Raw genomic sequence first — 22508 nt, forward strand, 5'->3', positions numbered from 1 at the left:
ACACAGAGTTTCTCCAACACGGAGTTTATCCAACGCGGAGTTTCTCCAACGCGGAATTTCTCCAACGGGGAGTTTCTCAAACGCGGAGTTTCTCCAACGCGGAGTTTCTCCAACGCGGAGTTTCTCCAACGCGGATTTTCTCCAACGCGCAGTTTCTCCAACACGGAGTTTATCCAACGCGGAGTTTCTCCAACGGGGAGTTTCTCAAACGCGGAGTTTCTAAAACACGGAGTTTCTCCAAAGCGGAGATTCTCCAACGCGGAGTTTCTCTAAAGCGGAGTTTCTCCAACGCGGAGTTTCTCCAGCGCGGAGTTTCTCGGGCGCGGAGTTTCTCCAGCGCGGAGTTTCTCCAACGCGCAGTTTCTCTAACGCGAAGTTTCATCAACGCGGAGTTTTTCCAACGCGGAGTTTCTCCAACGTGGAATTTCTCCAACGTGGAGTATCTCCAACGAGGAGTTTCTCCAACACGAAGTTTCTCTAACACGGAGTTTCTCCAGCGCGTAGTTTGTCCAACACGGAGTTCTGCAACGCGGAGTGTCTCCAACGCGGAGTTTCTCTAAACCGGAGTTTCTCCAACGCGGAGTTTCACCAACGTGGAATTTCTTCAACGCGTAGTTTTTCCAACGCGGAGTTTCTCAAACGCCGAGTTTCTCCAACACGGAGTTTCTCCTGCGCGGAGTTTCTCCAGCGCGGAGTTTCTCCAACGCGGAGTTTCTCCAAAGCGGAGCTTCTCCAACGCGTAGTTTCTCCAACGGGGAGTTTCTCCAACACGGAGTTTCTCCAACGCAGAGTTTTCTCCAACACGGAGTTTCTCCAAAGCGGAGTTTCTCCAACGCGGAGATTCTCCAACGCGGAGTTTCTCCAACACGGACTATCTCCATCACGGCCTTTATCCAACATGGACTTTCTCCAACATGGTGTTTCTCCAACACGGAGGTTCTCCAACACAGAGTTTCTCCAACACGGAATTTATCCAACCCGGAGTTTCTCCAACGCGGAATTTCTCCAACGGGGAGTTTCTCAAACGCGGAGTTTCTCCAACGCGGAGTTTCTCCAACGCGGAGTTTCTCCAAAGCGGAGTTTCTCCAACGCGGAGTTTCTCCAACACGCAGTTTCTCCAACACGGAGTTTCTCCAGCGCGGAGTTTCTCCTGCGCGGTGTTTCTCCAGCGCGGAGTTTCTCCAACGCGGAGTTTCTCCAAAGCGGAGCTTCTCCAACGCGTAGTTTCTCCAACGGGGAGTTTCTCAAACGCGGAGTTTCTCCAACGCGGAGTTTCTCCAAAGCGGATTTTCTCCAACGCGGAGAATCTCCAACGCGGAGTTTCTCCAACACGGAGTTTCTCCAACGCAGAGTTTTCTCCAACACGGAGTTTCTCCAACGCGCAGTTTCTCTAACGCGAAGTTTCATCAACGAGGAGTTTCTCCAACGCGGAATTTCTCCAACGCGTAGTTTTTCTAACGCGGAGTTTCTCAAACGCCGAGTTTCTCCAACACGGAGTTTCTCCTGCGCGAAGTTTCTCCAGCGCGGAGTTTCTCCAACGGGGAGTTTCTCAAACGCGGAGTTTCTCCAACGCGGAGTTTCTCCAAAGCGGAGTTTCTCCAACGCGGAGATTCTCCAACGCGGAGTTTCTCCAACACTGAGTTTCTCCAACACGGACTATCTCCATCACGGCCTTAATCCAACATGGACTTTCTCCAACATGGTGTTTCTCCAACACGGAGGTTCTCCAACACAGAGTTTCTCCAACATGACTTTTTCCAACGCGGAGTTTCTCCAACGCGGAATTTCTCCAACGGGGAGTTTCTCAAACGCGGAGTTTCTCCAACGCGGAGTTTCTCAAAAGCGGAGTTTCTCCAACGCGGAGATTCTCCATCGCGGAGTTTCTCCAACACGCAGTTTCTCCAACACGGAGTTTCTCCAGCGCGGAGTTTCTCCAGCGCGGAGTTTCTCCTGCGCGGAGTTTCTCCAACGCGGAGTTTCTCCAACGCGGAGTTTCTCCAAAGCGGAGCTTCTCCAACGCGTAGTTTCTCCAACGGTGTGTTTCTCAAACGAGGAGTTTCTCCAACGCGGAGATTCTCCAACGCGGAGTTTCTCCAACACTGAGTTTCTCCAACACGGACTATCTCCATCACGGCCTTTATCCAACATGGACTTTCTCCAACATGGTGTTTCTCCAACACGGAGGTTCTCCAACACAGAGTTTCTCCAACACGGAGTTTATCCAACGCGGAGTTTCTCCAACGCGGAATTTCTCCAACGGGGAGTTTCTCAAACGCGGAGTTTCTCCAACGCGGAGTTTCTCCAACGCGGAGTTTCTCCAACGCGGATTTTCTCCAACGCGCAGTTTCTCCAACACGGAGTTTATCCAACGCGGAGTTTCTCCAACGGGGAGTTTCTCAAACGCGGAGTTTCTAAAACACGGAGTTTCTCCAACGCGGAGATTCTCCAACGCGGAGTTTCTCTAAAGCGGAGTTTCTCCAACGCGGAGATTCTCCAGCGCGGAGTTTCTCCGGCGCGGAGTTTCTCCAGCGCGGAGTTTCTCCAACGCGCAGTTTCTCTAACGCGAAGTTTCATCAACGCGGAGTTTTTCCAACGCGGAGTTTCTCCAACGTGGAATTTCTCCAACGCGGAGTATCTCCAACGAGGAGTTTCTCCAACACGAAGTTTCTCTAACACGGAGTTTCTCCAGCGCGTAGTTTGTCCAACACGGAGTTCTGCAACGCGGAGTGTCTCCAACGCGGAGTTTCTCTAAACCGGAGTTTCTCCAACGCGGAGTTTCACCAACGTGGAATTTCTCCAACGCGTAGTTTTTCCAACGCGGAGTTTCTCAAACGCCGAGTTTCTCCAACACGGAGTTTCTCCTGCGCGGAGTTTCTCCATCACGGCCTTTATCCAACATGGACTTTCTCCAACATGGTGTTTCTCCAACACGGAGGTTCTCCAACACAGAGTTTCTCCAACACGGAGTTTATCCAACGCGGAGTTTCTCCAACGCGGAATTTCTCCAACGGGGAGTTTCTCAAACGCGGAGTTTCTCCAACGCGGAGTTTCTCCAACGCGGAGTTTCTCCAACGCGGATTTTCTCCAACGCGCAGTTTCTCCAACACGGAGTTTATCCAACGCGGAGTTTCTCCAACGGGGAGTTTCTCAAACGCGGAGTTTCTAAAACACGGAGTTTCTCCAAAGCGGAGATTCTCCAACGCGGAGTTTCTATAAAGCGGAGTTTCTCCAACGCGGAGTTTCTCCAGCGCGGAGTTTCTCGGGCGCGGAGTTTCTCCAGCGCGGAGTTTCTCCAACGCGCAGTTTCTCTAACGCGAAGTTTCATCAACGCGGAGTTTTTCCAACGCGGAGTTTCTCCAACGTGGAATTTCTCCAACGCGGAGTATCTCCAACGAGGAGTTTCTCCAACACGAAGTTTCTCTAACACGGAGTTTCTCCAGCGCGTAGTTTGTCCAACACGGAGTTCTGCAACGCGGAGTGTCTCCAACGCGGAGTTTCTCTAAACCGGAGTTTCTCCAACGCGGAGTTTCACCAACGTGGAATTTCTTCAACGCGTAGTTTTTCCAACGCGGAGTTTCTCAAACGCCGAGTTTCTCCAACACGGAGTTTCTCCTGCGCGGAGTTTCTCCAGCGCGGAGTTTCTCCAACGCGGAGTTTCTCCAAAGCGGAGCTTCTCCAACGCGTAGTTTCTCCAACGGGGAGTTTCTCCAACACGGAGTTTCTCCAACGCAGAGTTTTCTCCAACACGGAGTTTCTCCAAAGCGGAGTTTCTCCAACGCGGAGATTCTCCAACGCGGAGTTTCTCCAACACGGAGTTCGTCCAACACGGACTATCTCTATCACGGCCTTTATCCAACATGGACTTTCTCCAACATGGTGTTTCTCCAACACGGAGGTTCTCCAACACAGAGTTTCTCCAACACAGAATTTATCCAACCCGGAGTTTCTCCAACGCGGAATTTCTCCAACGGGGAGTTTCTCAAACGCGGAGTTTCTCCAACGCGGAGTTTCTCCAACGCGGAGTTTCTCCAAAGCGGATTTTCTCCAACGCGGAGTTTCTCCAACACGCAGTTTCTCCAACACGGAGTTTCTCCAGCGCGGAGTTTCTCCTGCGCGGTGTTTCTCCAGCGCGGAGTTTCTCCAACGCGGAGTTTCTCCAAAGCGGAGCTTCTCCAACGCGTAGTTTCTCCAACGGGGAGTTTCTCAAACGCGGAGTTTCTCCAACGCGGAGTTTCTCCAAAGCGGATTTTCTCCAACGCGGAGATTCTCCAACGCGGAGTTTCTCCAACACGGAGTTTCTCCAACGCAGAGTTTTCTCCAACACGGAGTTTCTCCAACGCGCAGTTTCTCTAACGCGAAGTTTCATCAACGAGGAGTTTCTCCAACGCGGAATTTCTCCAACGCGTAGTTTTTCTAACGCGGAGTTTCTCAAACGCCGAGTTTCTCCAACACGGAGTTTCTCCTGCGCGGAGTTTCTCCAGCGCGGAGTTTCTCCAACGGGGAGTTTCTCAAACGCGGAGTTTCTCCAACGCGGAGTTTCTCCAAAGCGGAGTTTCTCCAACGCGGAGATTCTCCAACGCGGAGTTTCTCCAACACTGAGTTTCTCCAACACGGACTATCTCCATCACGGCCTTAATCCAACATGGACTTTCTCCAACATGGTGTTTCTCCAACACGGAGGTTCTCCAACACAGAGTTTCTCCAACACGGAGTTTATCCAACGCGGAGTTTCTCCAACGCGGAATTTCTCCAACGGGGAGTTTCTCAAACGCGGAGTTTCTCCAACGCGGAGTTTCTCCAACGCGGAGTTTCTCCAACGCGGATTTTCTCCAACGCGCAGTTTCTCCAACACGGAGTTTATCCAACGCGGAGTTTCTCCAACGGGGAGTTTCTCAAACGCGGAGTTTCTAAAACACGGAGTTTCTCCAACGCGGAGATTCTCCAACGCGGAGTTTCTCTAAAGCGGAGTTTCTCCAACGCGGAGATTCTCCAGCGCGGAGTTTCTCCGGCGCGGAGTTTCTCCAGCGCGGAGTTTCTCCAACGCGCAGTTTCTCTAACGCGAAGTTTCATCAACGCGGAGTTTTTCCAACGCGGAGTTTCTCCAACGTGGAATTTCTCCAACGCGGAGTATCTCCAACGAGGAGTTTCTCCAACACGAAGTTTCTCTAACACGGAGTTTCTCCAGCGCGTAGTTTGTCCAACACGGAGTTCTGCAACGCGGAGTGTCTCCAACGCGGAGTTTCTCTATTACCGGAGTTTCTCCAACGCGGAGTTTCACCAACGTGGAGTTTCTCCAACGCGTAGTTTTTCCAACGCGGAGTTTCTCAAACGCCGAGTTTCTCCAACACGGAGTTTCTCCTGCGCGGAGTTTCTCCAGCGCGGAGTTTCTCCAACGCGGAGTTTCTCCAAAGCGGAGCTTCTCCAACGCGTAGTTTCTCCAACGGGGAGTTTCTCCAACACGGAGTTTCTCCAACGCAGAGTTTTCTCCAACACGGAGTTTCTCCAAAGCGGAGTTTCTCCAACGCGGAGATTCTCCAACGCGGAGTTTCTCCAACACGGAGTTCGTCCAACACGGACTATCTCCATCACGGCCTTTATCCAACATGGACTTTCTCCAACATGGTGTTTCTCCAACACGGAGGTTCTCCAACACAGAGTTTCTCCAACACGGAATTTATCCAACCCGGAGTTTCTCCAACGCGGAATTTCTCCAACGGGGAGTTTCTCAAACGCGGAGTTTCTCCAACGCGGAGTTTCTCTAACGCGGAGTTTCTCCAAAGCGGAGTTTCTCCAACGCGGAGATTCTCCAACGCGGAGTTTCTCCAACACGCAGTTTCTCCAACACGGAGTTTCTCCAGCGCGGAGTTTCTCCTGCGCGGAGTTTCTCCAGCGCGGAGTTTCTCCAACGCGGAGTTTCTCCAAAGCGGAGCTTCTCCAACGCGTAGTTTCTCCAACGGGGAGTTTCTCAAACGCGGAGTTTCTCCAACGCGGAGTTTCTCCAAAGCGGAGTTTCTCCAACGCGGAGATTCTCCAACGCGGAGTTTCTCCAACACTGAGTTTCTCCAACACGGACTATCTCCATCACGGCCTTAATCCAACATGGACTTTCTCCAACATGGTGTTTCTCAAACACGGAGGTTCTCCAACACAGAGTTTCTCCAACATGACTTTTTCCAACGCGGAGTTTCTCCAACGCGGAATTTCTCCAACGGGGAGTTTCTCAAACGCGGAGTTTCTCCAACGCGGAGTTTCTCCAAAGCGGAGTTTCTCCAACGCGGAGATTCTCCATCGCGGAGTTTCTCCAACACGCAGTTTCTCCAACACGGAGTTTCTCCAGCGCGGAGTTTCTCCAGCGCGGAGTTTCTCCTGCGCGGAGTTTCTCCAGCGCGGATTTTCTCCAACGCGGAGTTTCTCCAAAGCGGAGCTTCTCCAACGCGTAGTTTCTCCAACGGGGTGTTTCTCAAACGCGGAGTTTCTCCAACGCGGAGATTCTCCAACGCGGAGTTTCTCCAACACTGAGTTTCTCCAACACGGACTATCTCCATCACGGCCTTTATCCAACATGGACTTTCTCCAACATGGTGTTTCTCCAACACGGAGGTTCTCCAACACAGAGTTTCTCCAACATGAGTTTATCCAACGCGGAGTTTCTCCAACGCGGAATTTCTCCAACGGGGAGTTTCTCAAACGCGGAGTTTCTCCAACGCGGAGTTTCTCCAACGCGGAGTTTCTCCAAAGCGGAGTTTCTCCAACGCGGAGATTCTCCATCGCGGAGTTTCTCCAACACGCAGTTTCTCCAACACGGAGTTTCTCCAGCGCGGAGTTTCTCCAGCGCGGAGTTTCTCCTGCGCGGAGTTTCTCCAGCGCGGAGTTTCTCCAACGCGGAGTTTCTCCAAAGCGGAGCTTCTCCAACGCGTAGTTTCTCCAACGGGGAGTTTCTCAAACGCGGAGTTTCTCCAACGCGGAGTTTCTCCAAAGCGGAGTTTCTCCAACGCGGAGATTCTCCAACGCGGAGTTTCTCCAACGCGGAGTTTCTCCAACGCAGAGTTTTCTCCAACACGGAGTTTCTCCAACGCGCAGTTTCTCTAACGCGAAGTTTCATCAACGAGGAGTTTCTCCAACGCGGAATTTCTCCAACGCGTAGTTTTTCTAACGCGGAGTTTCTCAAACGCGAATTTTCTCCAACGCGGAGTTTCTCCAATGCGGAGTTTCTACAACACAGAGTTTCTCCAACACGGAGTTTCTCTAACACGGAGTCTCTGCAACAATTATTTTCTCCAACAAGATGTTTCTCCAACACGGACTATCTCCATCACGGCCTTTATCCAACATGGACTTTCTCCAACATGGTGTTTCTCCAACACGGAGGTTCTCCAACACAGAGTTTCTCCAACACGGAGTTTATCCAACGCGGAGTTTCTCCAACGCGGAATTTCTCCAACGGGGAGTTTCTCAAACGCGGAGTTTCTCCAACGCGGAGTTTCTCCAACGCGGAGTTTCTCCAACGCGGATTTTCTCCAACGCGCAGTTTCTCCAACACGGAGTTTATCCAACGCGGAGTTTCTCCAACGGGGAGTTTCTCAAACGCGGAGTTTCTAAAACACGGAGTTTCTCCAAAGCGGAGATTCTCCAACGCGGAGTTTCTCTAAAGCGGAGTTTCTCCAACGCGGAGTTTCTCCAGCGCGGAGTTTCTCCGGCGCGGAGTTTCTCCAGCGCGGAGTTTCTCCAACGCGCAGTTTCTCTAACGCGAAGTTTCATCAACGCGGAGTTTCTCCAAAGCGGAGCTTCTCCAACGCGTAGTTTCTCCAACGGGGAGTTTCTCAAACGCGGAGTTTCTCCAACGCGGAGTTTCTCCAAAGCGGAGTTTCTCCAACGCGGAGATTCTCCAACGCGGAGTTTCTCCAACACGGAGTTTCTCCAACGCAGAGTTTTCTCCAACACGGAGTTTCTCCAACGCGCAGTTTCTCTAACGCGAAGTTTCATCAACGAGGAGTTTCTCCAACGCGGAATTTCTCCAACGCGTAGTTTTTCTAACGCGGAGTTTCTCAAACGCGAATTTTCTCCAACGCGGAGTTTCTCCAATGCGGAGTTTCTACAACACAGAGTTTCTCCAACACGGAGTTTCTCTAACACGGAGTCTCTGCAACACTGATTTTCTCCAACAAGGAGTTTCTCCAACACGGACTATCTCCATCACGGCCTTTATCCAACATGGACTTTCTCCAACATGGTGTTTCTCCAACACGGAGGTTCTCCAACACAGAGTTTCTACAACACGGAGTTTATCCAACGCGGAGTTTCTCCAACGCGGAATTTCTCCAACGGGGAGTTTCTCAAACGCGGAGTTTCTCCAACGCGGAGTTTCTCCAACGCGGAGTTTCTCTAACGCGGATTTTCTCCAACGCGCAGTTTCTCCAACACGGAGTTTATCCAACGCGGAGTTTCTCCAACGGGGAGTTTCTCAAACGCGGAGTTTCTAAAACACGGAGTTTCTCCAAAGCGGAGATTCTCCAACGCGGAGTTTCTCTAAAGCGGAGTTTCTCCAACGCGGAGTTTCTCCAGCGCGGAGTTTCTCCGGCGCGGAGTTTCTCCGGCGCGGAGTTTCTCCAACGCGCAGTTTCTCTAACGCGAAGTTTCATCAACGCGGAGTTTTTCCAACGCGGAGTTTCTCCAACGTGGAATTTCTCCAACGCGGAGTATCTCCAACGAGGAGTTTCTCCAACACGAAGTTTCTCTAACACGGAGTTTCTCCAGCGCGTAGTTTGTCCAACACGGAGTTCTGCAACGCGGAGTGTCTCCAACGCGGAGTTTCTCTAAACCGGAGTTTCTCCAACGCGGAGTTTCACCAACGTGGAATTTCTCCAACGCGTAGTTTTTCCAACGCGGAGTTTCTCAAACGCCGAGTTTCTCCAACACGGAGTTTCTCCTGCGCGGAGTTTCTCCAGCGCGGAGTTTCTCCAACGCGGAGTTTCTCCAAAGCGGAGCTTCTCCAACGCGTAGTTTCTCCAACGGGGAGTTTCTCCAACACGGAGTTTCTCCAACGCAGAGTTTTCTCCAACACGGAGTTCGTCTAACGCGGACTATCTCCATCACGGCCTTTATCCAACATGGACTTTCTCCAACATGGTGTTTCTCCAACACGGAGGTTCTCCAAAACAGAGTTTCTCCAACACGGAATTTATCCAACCCGGAGTTTCTCCAACGCGGAATTTCTCCAACGGGGAGTTTCTCAAACGCGGAGTTTCTCCAACGCGGAGTTTCTCCAACGCGGAGTTTCTCCAAAGCGGAGTTTCTCCAACGCGGAGATTCTCCAACGCGGAGTTTCTCCAACACGCAGTTTCTCCAACACGGAGTTTCTCCAGCGCGGAGTTTCTCCTGCGCGGAGTTTCTCCAGCGCGGAGTTTCTCCAACGCGGAGTTTCTCCAAAGCGGAGCTTCTCCAACGCGTAGTTTCTCCAACGGGGAGTTTCTCAAACGCGGAGTTTCTCCAACGCGGAGTTTCTCCAAAGCGGAGTTTCTCCAACGCGGAGATTCTCCAACGCGGAGTTTCTCCAACACGGAGTTTCTCCAACGCAGAGTTTTCTCCAACACTGAGTTTCTCCAACGCGCAGTTTCTCTAACGCGAAGTTTCATCAACGAGGAGTTTCTCCAACGCGGAATTTCTCCAACGCGTAGTTTTTCTAACGCGGAGTTTCTCAAACGCCGAGTTTCTCCAACACGGAGTTTCTCCTGCGCGGAGTTTCTCCAGCGCGGAGTTTCTCCAACGCGGAGTTTCTCCAACGGGGAGTTTCTCAAACGCGGAGTTTCTCCAACGCGGAGTTTCTCCAAAGCGGAGTTTCTCCAACGCGGAGATTCTCCAACGCGGAGTTTCTCCAACACTGAGTTTCTCCAACACGGACTATCTCCATCACGGCCTTAATCCAACATGGACTTTCTCCAACATGGTGTTTCTCCAACACGGAGGTTCTCCAACACAGAGTTTCTCCAACATGACTTTTTCCAACGCGGAGTTTCTCCAACGCGGAATTTCTCCAACGGGGAGTTTCTCAAACGCGGAGTTTCTCCAACGCGGAGTTTCTCCAAAGCGGAGTTTCTCCAACGCGGAGATTCTCCATCGCGGAGTTTCTCCAACACGCAGTTTCTCCAACACGGAGTTTCTCCAGCGCGGAGTTTCTCCAGCGCGGAGTTTCTCCTGCGCGGAGTTTCTCCAGCGCGGAGTTTCTCCAACGCGGAGTTTCTCCAAAGCGGAGCTTCTCCAACGCGTAGTTTCTCCAACGGGGTGTTTCTCAAACGCGGAGTTTCTCCAACGCGGAGTTTCTCCAAAGCGGAGTTTCTCCAACGCGGAGATTCTCCAACGCGGAGTTTCTCCAACACGGAGTTTCTCCAACGCAGAGTTTTCTCCAACACGGAGTTTCTCCAACGCGCAGTTTCTCTAACGCGAAGTTTCATCAACGAGGAGTTTCTCCAACGCGGAATTTCTCCAACGCGTAGTTTTTCTAACGCGGAGTTTCTCAAACGCGAATTTTCTCCAACGCGGAGTTTCTCCAATGCGGAGTTTCTACAACACAGAGTTTCTCCAACACGGAGTTTCTCTAACACGGAGTCTCTCCAACGCTGATTTTCTCCAACAAGGAGTTTCTCCAACACGGACTATCTCCATCACGGCCTTTATCCAACTTGGACTTTCTCCAACATGGTGTTTCTCCAACACGGAGGTTCTCCAACACAGAGTTTCTCCAACAGGAGTTTATCCAACGCGGAGTTTCTCCAACGCGGAATTTCATCAACGAGGAGTTTCTCCAACGCGGAATTTCTCCAACGCGTAGTTTTTCTAACGCGGAGTTTCTCAAACGCGAATTTTCTCCAACGCGGAGTTTCTCCAATGCGGAGTTTCTACAACACAGAGTTTCTCCAACACGGAGTTTCTCCAACACGGACTATCTCCATCACGGCCTTTATCCAACATGGACTTTCTCCAACATGGTGTTTCTCCAACACGGAGGTTCTCCAACACAGAGTTTCTACAACGCGGAGTTTCTCTAAAGCGGAGTTTCTCCAACGCGGAGTTTCTCCAGCGCGGAGTTTCTCCGGCGCGGAGTTTCTCCAGCGCGGAGTTTCTCCAACGCGCAGTTTCTCTAACGCGAAGTTTCATCAACGCGGAGTTTTTCCAACGCGGAGTTTCTCCAACGTGGAATTTCTCCAACGCGGAGTATCTCCAACGAGGAGTTTCTCCAACACGAAGTTTCTCTAACACGGAGTTTCTCCAGCGCGTAGTTTGTCCAACACGGAGTTCTGCAACGCGGAGTGTCTCCAACGCGGAGTTTCTCTAAACCGGAGTTTCTCCAACGCGGAGTTTCACCAACGTGGAATTTCTCCAACGCGTAGTTTTTCCAACGCGGAGTTTCTCAAACGCCGAGTTTCTCCAACACGGAGTTTCTCCTGCGCGGAGTTTCTCCAGCGCGGAGTTTCTCCAACGCGGAGTATCTCCAAAGCGGAGCTTCTCCAACGCGTAGTTTCTCCAACGGGGAGTTTCTCCAACACGGAGTTTCTCCAACGCAGAGTTTTCTCCAACACGGAGTTTCTCCAAAGCGGAGTTTCTCCAACGCGGAGATTCTCCAACGCGGAGTTTCTCCAACACGGAGTTCGTCTAACGCGGACTATCTCCATCACGGCCTTTATCCAACATGGACTTTCTCCAACATGGTGTTTCTCCAACACGGAGGTTCTCCAAAACAGAGTTTCTCCAACACGGAATTTATCCAACCCGGAGTTTCTCCAACGCGGAATTTCTCCAACGGGGAGTTTCTCCAACGCGGAGTTTCTCCTGCGCGGAGTTTCTCCAGCGCGGAGTTTCTCCAACGCGGAGTTTCTCCAAAGCGGAGCTTCTCCAACGCGTAGTTTCTCCAACGGGGAGTTTCTCAAACGCGGAGTTTCTCCAACGCGGAGTTTCTCCAAAGCGGAGTTTCTCCAACGCGGAGATTCTCCAACGCGGAGTTTCTCCAACACGGAGTTTCTCCAACGCAGAGTTTTCTCCAACACGGAGTTTCTCCAACGCGCAGTTTCTCTAACGCGAAGTTTCATCAACGAGGAGTTTCTCCAACGCGGAATTTCTCCAACGCGTAGTTTTTCTAACGCGGAGTTTCTCAAACGCCGAGTTTCTCCAACACGGAGTTTCCCCTGCGCGGAGTTTCTCCAGCGCGGAGTTTCTCCAACGCGGAGTTTCTCCAACGGGGAGTTTCTCAAACGCGGAGTTTCTCCAACGCGGAGTTTCTCCAAAGCGGAGTTTCTCCAACGCGGAGATTCTCCAACGCGGAGTTTCTCCAACACTGAGTTTCTTCAACACGGACTATCTCCATCACGGCCTTAATCCAACATGGACTTTCTCCAACATGGTGTTTCTCCAACACGGAGGTTCTCCAACACAGAGTTTCTCCAAAATGACTTTTTCCAACGCGGAGTTTCTCCAACGCGGAATTTCTCCAACGGGGAGTTTCTCAAACGCGGAGTTTCTCCAACGCGGAGTTTCTCCAAAGCGGAGTTTCTCCAACGCGGAGATTCTCCATCGCGGAGTTTCTCCAACACGCAGTTTCTCCAACACGGAGTTTCTCCAGCGCGGAGTTTCTCCAGCGCGGAGTGTCTCCTGCGCGGAGTTTCTCCAGCGCGGAGTTTCTCCAACGCGGAGTTTCTCCAAAGCGGAGCTTCTCCAACGCGTAGTTTCTCCAACGGGGTGTTTCTCAAACGCGGAGTTTCTCCAACGCGGAGTTTCTCCAAAGCGGAGTTTCTCCAACGCGGAGATTCTCCAACGCGGAGTTTCTCCAACACGGAGTTTCTCCAACGCAGAGTTTTCTCCAACACGGAGTTTCTCCAACGCGCAGTTTCTCTAACGCGAAGTTTCATCAACGAGGAGTTTCTCCTGCGCGGAGTTTCTCCAGCGCGGAGTTTCTCCAACGGGGAGTTTCTCAAACGCGGAGTTTCTCCAACGCGGAGTTTCTCCAAAGCGGAGTTTCTCCAACGCGGAGATTCTCCAACGCGGAGTTTCTCCAACACTGAGTTTCTCCAACACGGACTATCTCCATCACGGCCTTAATCCAACATGGACTTTCTCCAACATGGTGTTTCTCCAACACGGAGGTTCTCCAACACAGAGTTTCTCCAACATGACTTTTTCCAACGCGGAGTTTCTCCAACGCGGAATTTCTCCAACGGGGAGTTTCTCAAACGCGGAGTTTCTCCAACGCGGAGTTTCTCCAAAGCGGAGTTTCTCCAACGCGGAGATTCTCCATCGCGGAGTTTCTCCAACACGCAGTTTCTCCAACACGGAGTTTCTCCAGCGCGGAGTTTCTCCAGCGCGGAGTTTCTCCTGCGCGGAGTTTCTCCAGCGCGGAGTTTCTCCAACGCGGAGTTTCTCCAAAGCGGGGCTTCTCCAACGCGTAGTTTCTCCAACGGTGTGTTTCTCAAACGCGGAGTTTCTCCAACGCGGAGATTCTCCAAAGCGGAGTTTCTCCAACACTGAGTTTCTCCAACACGGACTATCTCCATCACGGCCTTTATCCAACATGGACTTTCTCCAACATGGTGTTTCTCCAACACGGAGGTTCTCCAACACAGAGTTTCTCCAACATGAGTTTATCCAACGCGGAGTTTCTCCAACGCGGAATTTCTCCAACGGGGAGTTTCTCAAACGCGGAGTTTCTCCAACGCGGAGTTTCTCCAACGCGGAGTTTCTCCAAAGCGGAGTTTTTCCAACGCGGAGATTCTCCATCGCGGAGTTTCTCCAACACGCAGTTTCTCCAACACGGAGTTTCTCCAGCGCGGAGTTTCTCCAGCGCGGAGTTTCTCCTGCGCGGAGTTTCTCCAGCGCGGAGTTTCTCCAACGCGGAGTTTCTCCAAAGCGGAGCTTCTCCAACGCGTAGTTTCTCCAACGGGGAGTTTCTCAAACGCGGAGTTTCTCCAACGCGGAGTTTCTCCAAAGCGGAGTTTCTCCAACGCGGAGATTCTCCAACGCGGAGTTTCTCCAACACGGAGTTTCTCCAACGCAGAGTTTTCTCCAACACGGAGTTTCTCCAACGCGCAGTTTCTCTAACGCGAAGTTTCATCAACGAGGAGTTTCTCCAACGCGGAATTTCTCCAACGCGTAGTTTTTCTAACGCGGAGTTTCTCAAACGCGAATTTTCTCCAACGCGGAGTTTCTCCAATGCGGAGTTTCTACAACACAGAGTTTCTCCAACACGGAGTTTCTCTAACACGGAGTCTCTGCAACAATGATTTTCTCCAACAAGGAGTTTCTCCAACACGGACTATCTCCATCACGGGCTTTATCCAACATGGACTTTCTCCAACATGGTGTTTCTCCAACACGGAGGTTCTCCAACACAGAGTTTCTCCAACACGGAGTTTATCCAACGCGGAGTTTCTCCAACGCGGAATTTCTCCAACGGGGAGTTTCTCAAACGCGGAGTTTCTCCAACGCGGAGTTTCTCCAACGCGGAGTTTCTCCAACGCGGATTTTCTCCAACGCGCAGTTTCTCCAACACGGAGTTTATCCAACGCGGAGTTTCTCCAACGGGGAGTTTCTCAAACGCGGAGTTTCTAAAACACGGAGTTTCTCCAACGCGGAGATTCTCCAACGCGGAGTTTCTCTAAAGCGGAGTTTCTCCAACGCGGAGTTTCTCCAGCGCGGAGTTTCTCCGGCGCGGAGTTTCTCCAGCGCGGAGTTTCTCCAACGCGCAGTTTCTCTAACGCGAAGTTTCATCAACGCGGAGTTTTTCCAACGCGGAGTTTCTCCAACGTGGAATTTCTCCAACGCGGAGTATCTCCAACGAGGAGTTTCTCCAACACGAAGTTTCTCTAACACGGAGTTTCTCCAGCGCGTAGTTTCTCCAGCGCGGAGTTTCTCCTGCGCGGAGTTTCTCCAGCGCGGAGTTTCTCCAACGCGGAGTTTCTCCAAAGCGGAGCTTCTCCAACGCGTAGTTTCTCCAACGGGGTGTTTCTCAAACGCGGAGTTTCTCCAACGCGGAGTTTCTCCAAAGCGGAGTTTCTCCAACGCGGAGATTCTCCAACGCGGAGTTTCTCCAACACGGAGTTTCTCCAACGCAGAGTTTTCTCCAACACGGAGTTTCTCCAACGCGCAGTTTCTCTAACGCGAAGTTTCATCAACGAGGAGTTTCTCCAACGCGGAATTTCTCCAACGCGTAGTTTTTCTAACGCGGAGTTTCTCAAACGCGAATTTTCTCCAACGCGGAGTTTCTCCAATGCGGAGTTTCTACAACACAGAGTTTCTCCAACACGGAGTTTCTCTAACACGGAGTCTCTCCAACGCTGATTTTCTCCAACAAGGAGTTTCTCCAACACGGACTATCTCCATCACGGCCTTTATCCAACTTGGACTTTCTCCAACATGGTGTTTCTCCAACACGGAGGTTCTCCAACACAGAGTTTCTCCAACAGGAGTTTATCCAACGCGGAGTTTCTCCAACGCGGAATTTCATCAACGAGGAGTTTCTCCAACGCGGAATTTCTCCAACGCGTAGTTTTTCTAACGCGGAGTTTCTCAAACGCGAATTTTCTCCAACGCGGAGTTTCTCCAATGCGGAGTTTCTACAACACAGAGTTTCTCCAACACGGAGTTTCTCCAACACGGACTATCTCCATCACGGCCTTTATCCAACATGGACTTTCTCCAACATGGTGTTTCTCCAACACGGAGGTTCTCCAACACAGAGTTTCTACAACGCGGAGTTTCTCTAAAGCGGAGTTTCTCCAACGCGGAGTTTCTCCAGCGCGGAGTTTCTCCGGCGCGGAGTTTCTCCAGCGCGGAGTTTCTCCAACGCGCAGTTTCTCTAACGCGAAGTTTCATCAACGCGGAGTTTTTCCAACGCGGAGTTTCTCCAACGTGGAATTTCTCCAACGCGGAGTATCTCCAACGAGGAGTTTCTCCAACACGAAGTTTCTCTAACACGGAGTTTCTCCAGCGCGTAGTTTGTCCAACACGGAGTTCTGCAACGCGGAGTGTCTCCAACGCGGAGTTTCTCTAAACCGGAGTTTCTCCAACGCGGAGTTTCACCAACGTGGAATTTCTCCAACGCGTAGTTTTTCCAACGCGGAGTTTCTCAAACGCCGAGTTTCTCCAACACGGAGTTTCTCCTGCGCGGAGTTTCTCCAGCGCGGAGTTTCTCCAACGCGGAGTATCTCCAAAGCGGAGCTTCTCCAACGCGTAGTTTCTCCAACGGGGAGTTTCTCCAACACGGAGTTTCTCCAACGCAGAGTTTTCTCCAACACGGAGTTTCTCCAAAGCGGAGTTTCTCCAACGCGGAGATTCTCCAACGCGGAGTTTCTCCAACACGGAGTTCGTCTAACGCGGACTATCTCCATCACGGCCTTTATCCAACATGGACTTTCTCCAACATGGTGTTTCTCCAACACGGAGGTTCTCCAAAACAGAGTTTCTCCAACACGGAATTTATCCAACCCGGAGTTTCTCCAACGCGGAATTTCTCCAACGGGGAGTTTCTCCAACGCGGAGTTTCTCCTGCGCGGAGTTTCTCCAGCGCGGAGTTTCTCCAACGCGGAGTTTCTCCAAAGCGGAGCTTCTCCAACGCGTAGTTTCTCCAACGGGGAGTTTCTCAAACGCGGAGTTTCTCCAACGCGGAGTTTCTCCAAAGCGGAGTTTCTCCAACGCGGAGATTCTCCAACGCGGAGTTTCTCCAACACGGAGTTTCTCCAACGCAGAGTTTTCTCCAACACGGAGTTTCTCCAACGCGCAGTTTCTCTAACGCGAAGTTTCATCAACGAGGAGTTTCTCCAACGCGGAATTTCTCCAACGCGTAGTTTTTCTAACGCGGAGTTTCTCAAACGCCGAGTTTCTCCAACACGGAGTTTCCCCTGCGCGGAGTTTCTCCAGCGCGGAGTTTCTCCAACGCGGAGTTTCTCCAACGGGGAGTTTCTCAAACGCGGAGTTTCTCCAACGCGGAGTTTCTCCAAAGCGGAGTTTCTCCAACGCGGAGATTCTCCAACGCGGAGTTTCTCCAACACTGAGTTTCTTCAACACGGACTATCTCCATCACGGCCTTAATCCAACATGGACTTTCTCCAACATGGTGTTTCTCCAACACGGAGGTTCTCCAACACAGAGTTTCTCCAAAATGACTTTTTCCAACGCGGAGTTTCTCCAACGCGGAATTTCTCCAACGGGGAGTTTCTCAAACGCGGAGTTTCTCCAACGCGGAGTTTCTCCAAAGCGGAGTTTCTCCAACGCGGAGATTCTCCATCGCGGAGTTTCTCCAACACGCAGTTTCTCCAACACGGAGTTTCTCCAGCGCGGAGTTTCTCCAGCGCGGAGTGTCTCCTGCGCGGAGTTTCTCCAGCGCGGAGTTTCTCCAACGCGGAGTTTCTCCAAAGCGGAGCTTCTCCAACGCGTAGTTTCTCCAACGGGGTGTTTCTCAAACGCGGAGTTTCTCCAACGCGGAGTTTCTCCAAAGCGGAGTTTCTCCAACGCGGAGATTCTCCAACGCGGAGTTTCTCCAACACGGAGTTTCTCCAACGCAGAGTTTTCTCCAACACGGAGTTTCTCCAACGCGCAGTTTCTCTAACGCGAAGTTTCATCAACGAGGAGTTTCTCCTGCGCGGAGTTTCTCCAGCGCGGAGTTTCTCCAACGGGGAGTTTCTCAAACGCGGAGTTTCTCCAACGCGGAGTTTCTCCAAAGCGGAGTTTCTCCAACGCGGAGATTCTCCAACGCGGAGTTTCTCCAACACTGAGTTTCTCCAACACGGACTATCTCCATCACGGCCTTAATCCAACATGGACTTTCTCCAACATGGTGTTTCTCCAACACGGAGGTTCTCCAACACAGAGTTTCTCCAACATGACTTTTTCCAACGCGGAGTTTCTCCAACGCGGAATTTCTCCAACGGGGAGTTTCTCAAACGCGGAGTTTCTCCAACGCGGAGTTTCTCCAAAGCGGAGTTTCTCCAACGCGGAGATTCTCCATCGCGGAGTTTCTCCAACACGCAGTTTCTCCAACACGGAGTTTCTCCAGCGCGGAGTTTCTCCAGCGCGGAGTTTCTCCTGCGCGGAGTTTCTCCAGCGCGGAGTTTCTCCAACGCGGAGTTTCTCCAAAGCGGGGCTTCTCCAACGCGTAGTTTCTCCAACGGTGTGTTTCTCAAACGCGGAGTTTCTCCAACGCGGAGATTCTCCAAAGCGGAGTTTCTCCAACACTGAGTTTCTCCAACACGGACTATCTCCATCACGGCCTTTATCCAACATGGACTTTCTCCAACATGGTGTTTCTCCAACACGGAGGTTCTCCAACACAGAGTTTCTCCAACATGAGTTTATCCAACGCGGAGTTTCTCCAACGCGGAATTTCTCCAACGGGGAGTTTCTCAAACGCGGAGTTTCTCCAACGCGGAGTTTCTCCAACGCGGAGTTTCTCCAAAGCGGAGTTTTTCCAACGCGGAGATTCTCCATCGCGGAGTTTCTCCAACACGCAGTTTCTCCAACACGGAGTTTCTCCAGCGCGGAGTTTCTCCAGCGCGGAGTTTCTCCTGCGCGGAGTTTCTCCAGCGCGGAGTTTCTCCAACGCGGAGTTTCTCCAAAGCGGAGCTTCTCCAACGCGTAGTTTCTCCAACGGGGAGTTTCTCAAACGCGGAGTTTCTCCAACGCGGAGTTTCTCCAAAGCGGAGTTTCTCCAACGCGGAGATTCTCCAACGCGGAGTTTCTCCAACACGGAGTTTCTCCAACGCAGAGTTTTCTCCAACACGGAGTTTCTCCAACGCGCAGTTTCTCTAACGCGAAGTTTCATCAACGAGGAGTTTCTCCAACGCGGAATTTCTCCAACGCGTAGTTTTTCTAACGCGGAGTTTCTCAAACGCGAATTTTCTCCAACGCGGAGTTTCTCCAATGCGGAGTTTCTACAACACAGAGTTTCTCCAACACGGAGTTTCTCTAACACGGAGTCTCTGCAACAATGATTTTCTCCAACAAGGAGTTTCTCCAACACGGACTATCTCCATCACGGGCTTTATCCAACATGGACTTTCTCCAACATGGTGTTTCTCCAACACGGAGGTTCTCCAACACAGAGTTTCTCCAACACGGAGTTTATCCAACGCGGAGTTTCTCCAACGCGGAATTTCTCCAACGGGGAGTTTCTCAAACGCGGAGTTTCTCCAACGCGGAGTTTCTCCAACGCGGAGTTTCTCCAACGCGGATTTTCTCCAACGCGCAGTTTCTCCAACACGGAGTTTATCCAACGCGGAGTTTCTCCAACGGGGAGTTTCTCAAACGCGGAGTTTCTAAAACACGGAGTTTCTCCAACGCGGAGATTCTCCAACGCGGAGTTTCTCTAAAGCGGAGTTTCTCCAACGCGGAGTTTCTCCAGCGCGGAGTTTCTCCGGCGCGGAGTTTCTCCAGCGCGGAGTTTCTCCAACGCGCAGTTTCTCTAACGCGAAGTTTCATCAACGCGGAGTTTTTCCAACGCGGAGTTTCTCCAACGTGGAATTTCTCCAACGCGGAGTATCTCCAACGAGGAGTTTCTCCAACACGAAGTTTCTCTAACACGGAGTTTCTCCAGCGCGTAGTTTGTCCAACACGGAGTTCTGCAACGCGGAGTGTCTCCAACGCGGAGTTTCTCTAAACCGGAGTTTCTCCAACGCGGAGTTTCACCAACGTGGAATTTCTCCAACGCGTAGTTTTTCCAACGCGGAGTTTCTCAAACGCCGAGTTTCTCCAACACGGAGTTTCTCCTGCGCGGAGTTTCTCCAGCGCGGAGTTTCTCCAACGCGGAGTTTCTCCAAAGCGGAGCTTCTCCAACGCGTAGTTTCTCCAACGGGGAGTTTCTCCAACACGGAGTTTCTCCAAAGCAGAGTTTTCTCCAACACGGAGATTCTCCAAAGCGGAGTTTCTCCAACGCGGAGATTCTCCAACGCGGAGTTTCTCCAACACGGAGTTCGTCCAACACGGACTATCTCCATCACGGCCTTTATCCAACATGGACTTTCTCCAACATGGTGTTTCTCCAACACGGAGGTTCTCCAACACAGAGTTTCTCCAACACGGAATTTATCCAACCCGGAGTTTCTCCAACGCGGAATTTCTCCAACGGGGAGTTTCTCAAACGCGGAGTTTCTCCAACGCGGAGTTTCTCTAACGCGGAGTTTCTCCAAAGCGGAGTTTCTCCAACGCGGAGATTCTCCAACGCGGAGTTTCTCCAACACGCAGTTTCTCCAACACGGAGTTTCTCCAGCGCGGAGTTTCTCCTGCGCGGAGTTTCTCCAGCGCGGAGTTTCTCCAACGCGGAGTTTCTCCAAAGCGGAGCTTCTCCAACGCGTAGTTTCTCCAACGGGGAGTTTCTCAAACGCGGAGTTTCTCCAACGCGGAGTTTCTCCAAAGCGGAGTTTCTCCAACGCGGAGATTCTCCAACGCGGAGTTTCTCCAACACTGAGTTTCTCCAACACGGACTATCTCCATCACGGCCTTAATCCAACATGGACTTTCTCCAACATGGTGTTTCTCCAACACGGAGGTTCTCCAACACAGAGTTTCTCCAACATGACTTTTTCCAACGCGGAGTTTCTCCAACGCGGAATTTCTCCAACGGGGAGTTTCTCAAACGCGGAGTTTCTCCAACGCGGAGTTTCTCCAAAGCGGAGTTTCTCCAACGCGGAGATTCTCCATCGCGGAGTTTCTCCAACACGCAGTTTCTCCAACACGGAGTTTCTCCAGCGCGGAGTTTCTCCTGCGCGGAGTTTCTCCAGCGCGGAGTTTCTCCAACGCGGAGTTTCTCCAAAGCGGAGCTTCTCCAACGCGTAGTTTCTCCAACGGGGTGTTTCTCAAACGCGGAGTTTCTCCAACACGGAGGTTCTCCAACACAGAGTTTCTCCAACATGAGTTTATCCAACGCGGAGTTTCTCCAACGCGGAATTTCTCCAACGGGGAGTTTCTCAAACGCGGAGTTTCTCCAACGCGGAGTTTCTCCAACGCGGAGTTTCTCCAAAGCGGAGTTTCTCCAACGCGGAGATTCTCCATCGCGGAGTTTCTCCAACACGCAGTTTCTCCAACACGGAGTTTCTCCAGCGCGGAGTTTCTCCAGCGCGGAGTTTCTCCTGCGCGGAGTTTCTCCAGCGCGGAGTTTCTCCAGCGCGTAGTTTGTCCAACACGGAGTTCTGCAACGCGGAGTGTCTCCAACGCGGAGTTTCTCTAAACCGGAGTTTCTCCAACGCGGAGTTTCACCAACGTGGAATTTCTCCAACGCGTAGTTTTTCCAACGCGGAGTTTCTCAAACGCCGAGTTTCTCCAACACGGAGTTTCTCCTGCGCGGAGTTTCTCCAGCGCGGAGTTTCTCCAACGCGGAGTATCTCCAAAGCGGAGCTTCTCCAACGCGTAGTTTCTCCAACGGGGAGTTTCTCCAACACGGAGTTTCTCCAACGCAGAGTTTTCTCCAACACGGAGTTTCTCCAAAGCGGAGTTTCTCCAACGCGGAGATTCTCCAACGCGGAGTTTCTCCAACACGGAGTTCGTCTAACGCGGACTATCTCCATCACGGCCTTTATCCAACATGGACTTTCTCCAACATGGTGTTTCTCCAACACGGAGGTTCTCCAAAACAGAGTTTCTCCAACACGGAATTTATCCAACCCGGAGTTTCTCCAACGCGGAATTTCTCCAACGGGGAGTTTCTCCAACGCGGAGTTTCTCCTGCGCGGAGTTTCTCCAGCGCGGAGTTTCTCCAACGCGGAGTTTCTCCAAAGCGGAGCTTCTCCAACGCGTAGTTTCTCCAACGGGGAGTTTCTCAAACGCGGAGTTTCTCCAACGCGGAGTTTCTCCAAAGCGGAGTTTCTCCAACGCGGAGATTCTCCAACGCGGAGTTTCTCCAACACGGAGTTTCTCCAACGCAGAGTTTTCTCCAACACGGAGTTTCTCCAACGCGCAGTTTCTCTAACGCGAAGTTTCATCAACGAGGAGTTTCTCCAACGCGGAATTTCTCCAACGCGTAGTTTTTCTAACGCGGAGTTTCTCAAACGCCGAGTTTCTCCAACACGGAGTTTCCCCTGCGCGGAGTTTCTCCAGCGCGGAGTTTCTCCAACGCGGAGTTTCTCCAACGGGGAGTTTCTCAAACGCGGAGTTTCTCCAACGCGGAGTTTCTCCAAAGCGGAGTTTCTCCAACGCGGAGATTCTCCAACGCGGAGTTTCTCCAACACTGAGTTTCTCCAACACGGACTATCTCCATCACGGCCTTAATCCAACATGGACTTTCTCCAACATGGTGTTTCTCCAACACGGAGGTTCTCCAACACAGAGTTTCTCCAACATGACTTTTTCCAACGCGGAGTTTCTCCAACGCGGAATTTCTCCAACGGGGAGTTTCTCAAACGCGGAGTTTCTCCAACGCGGAGTTTCTCCAAAGCGGAGTTTCTCCAACGCGGAGATTCTCCATCGCGGAGTTTCTCCAACACGCAGTTTCTCCAACACGGAGTTTCTCCAGCGCGGAGTTTCTCCAGCGCGGAGTTTCT

Source organism: Amblyomma americanum, chromosome 6 (assembly GCF_052857255.1).
Source record: "Amblyomma americanum isolate KBUSLIRL-KWMA chromosome 6, ASM5285725v1, whole genome shotgun sequence".
NCBI classification, from domain to species: domain Eukaryota; kingdom Metazoa; phylum Arthropoda; class Arachnida; order Ixodida; family Ixodidae; genus Amblyomma; species Amblyomma americanum.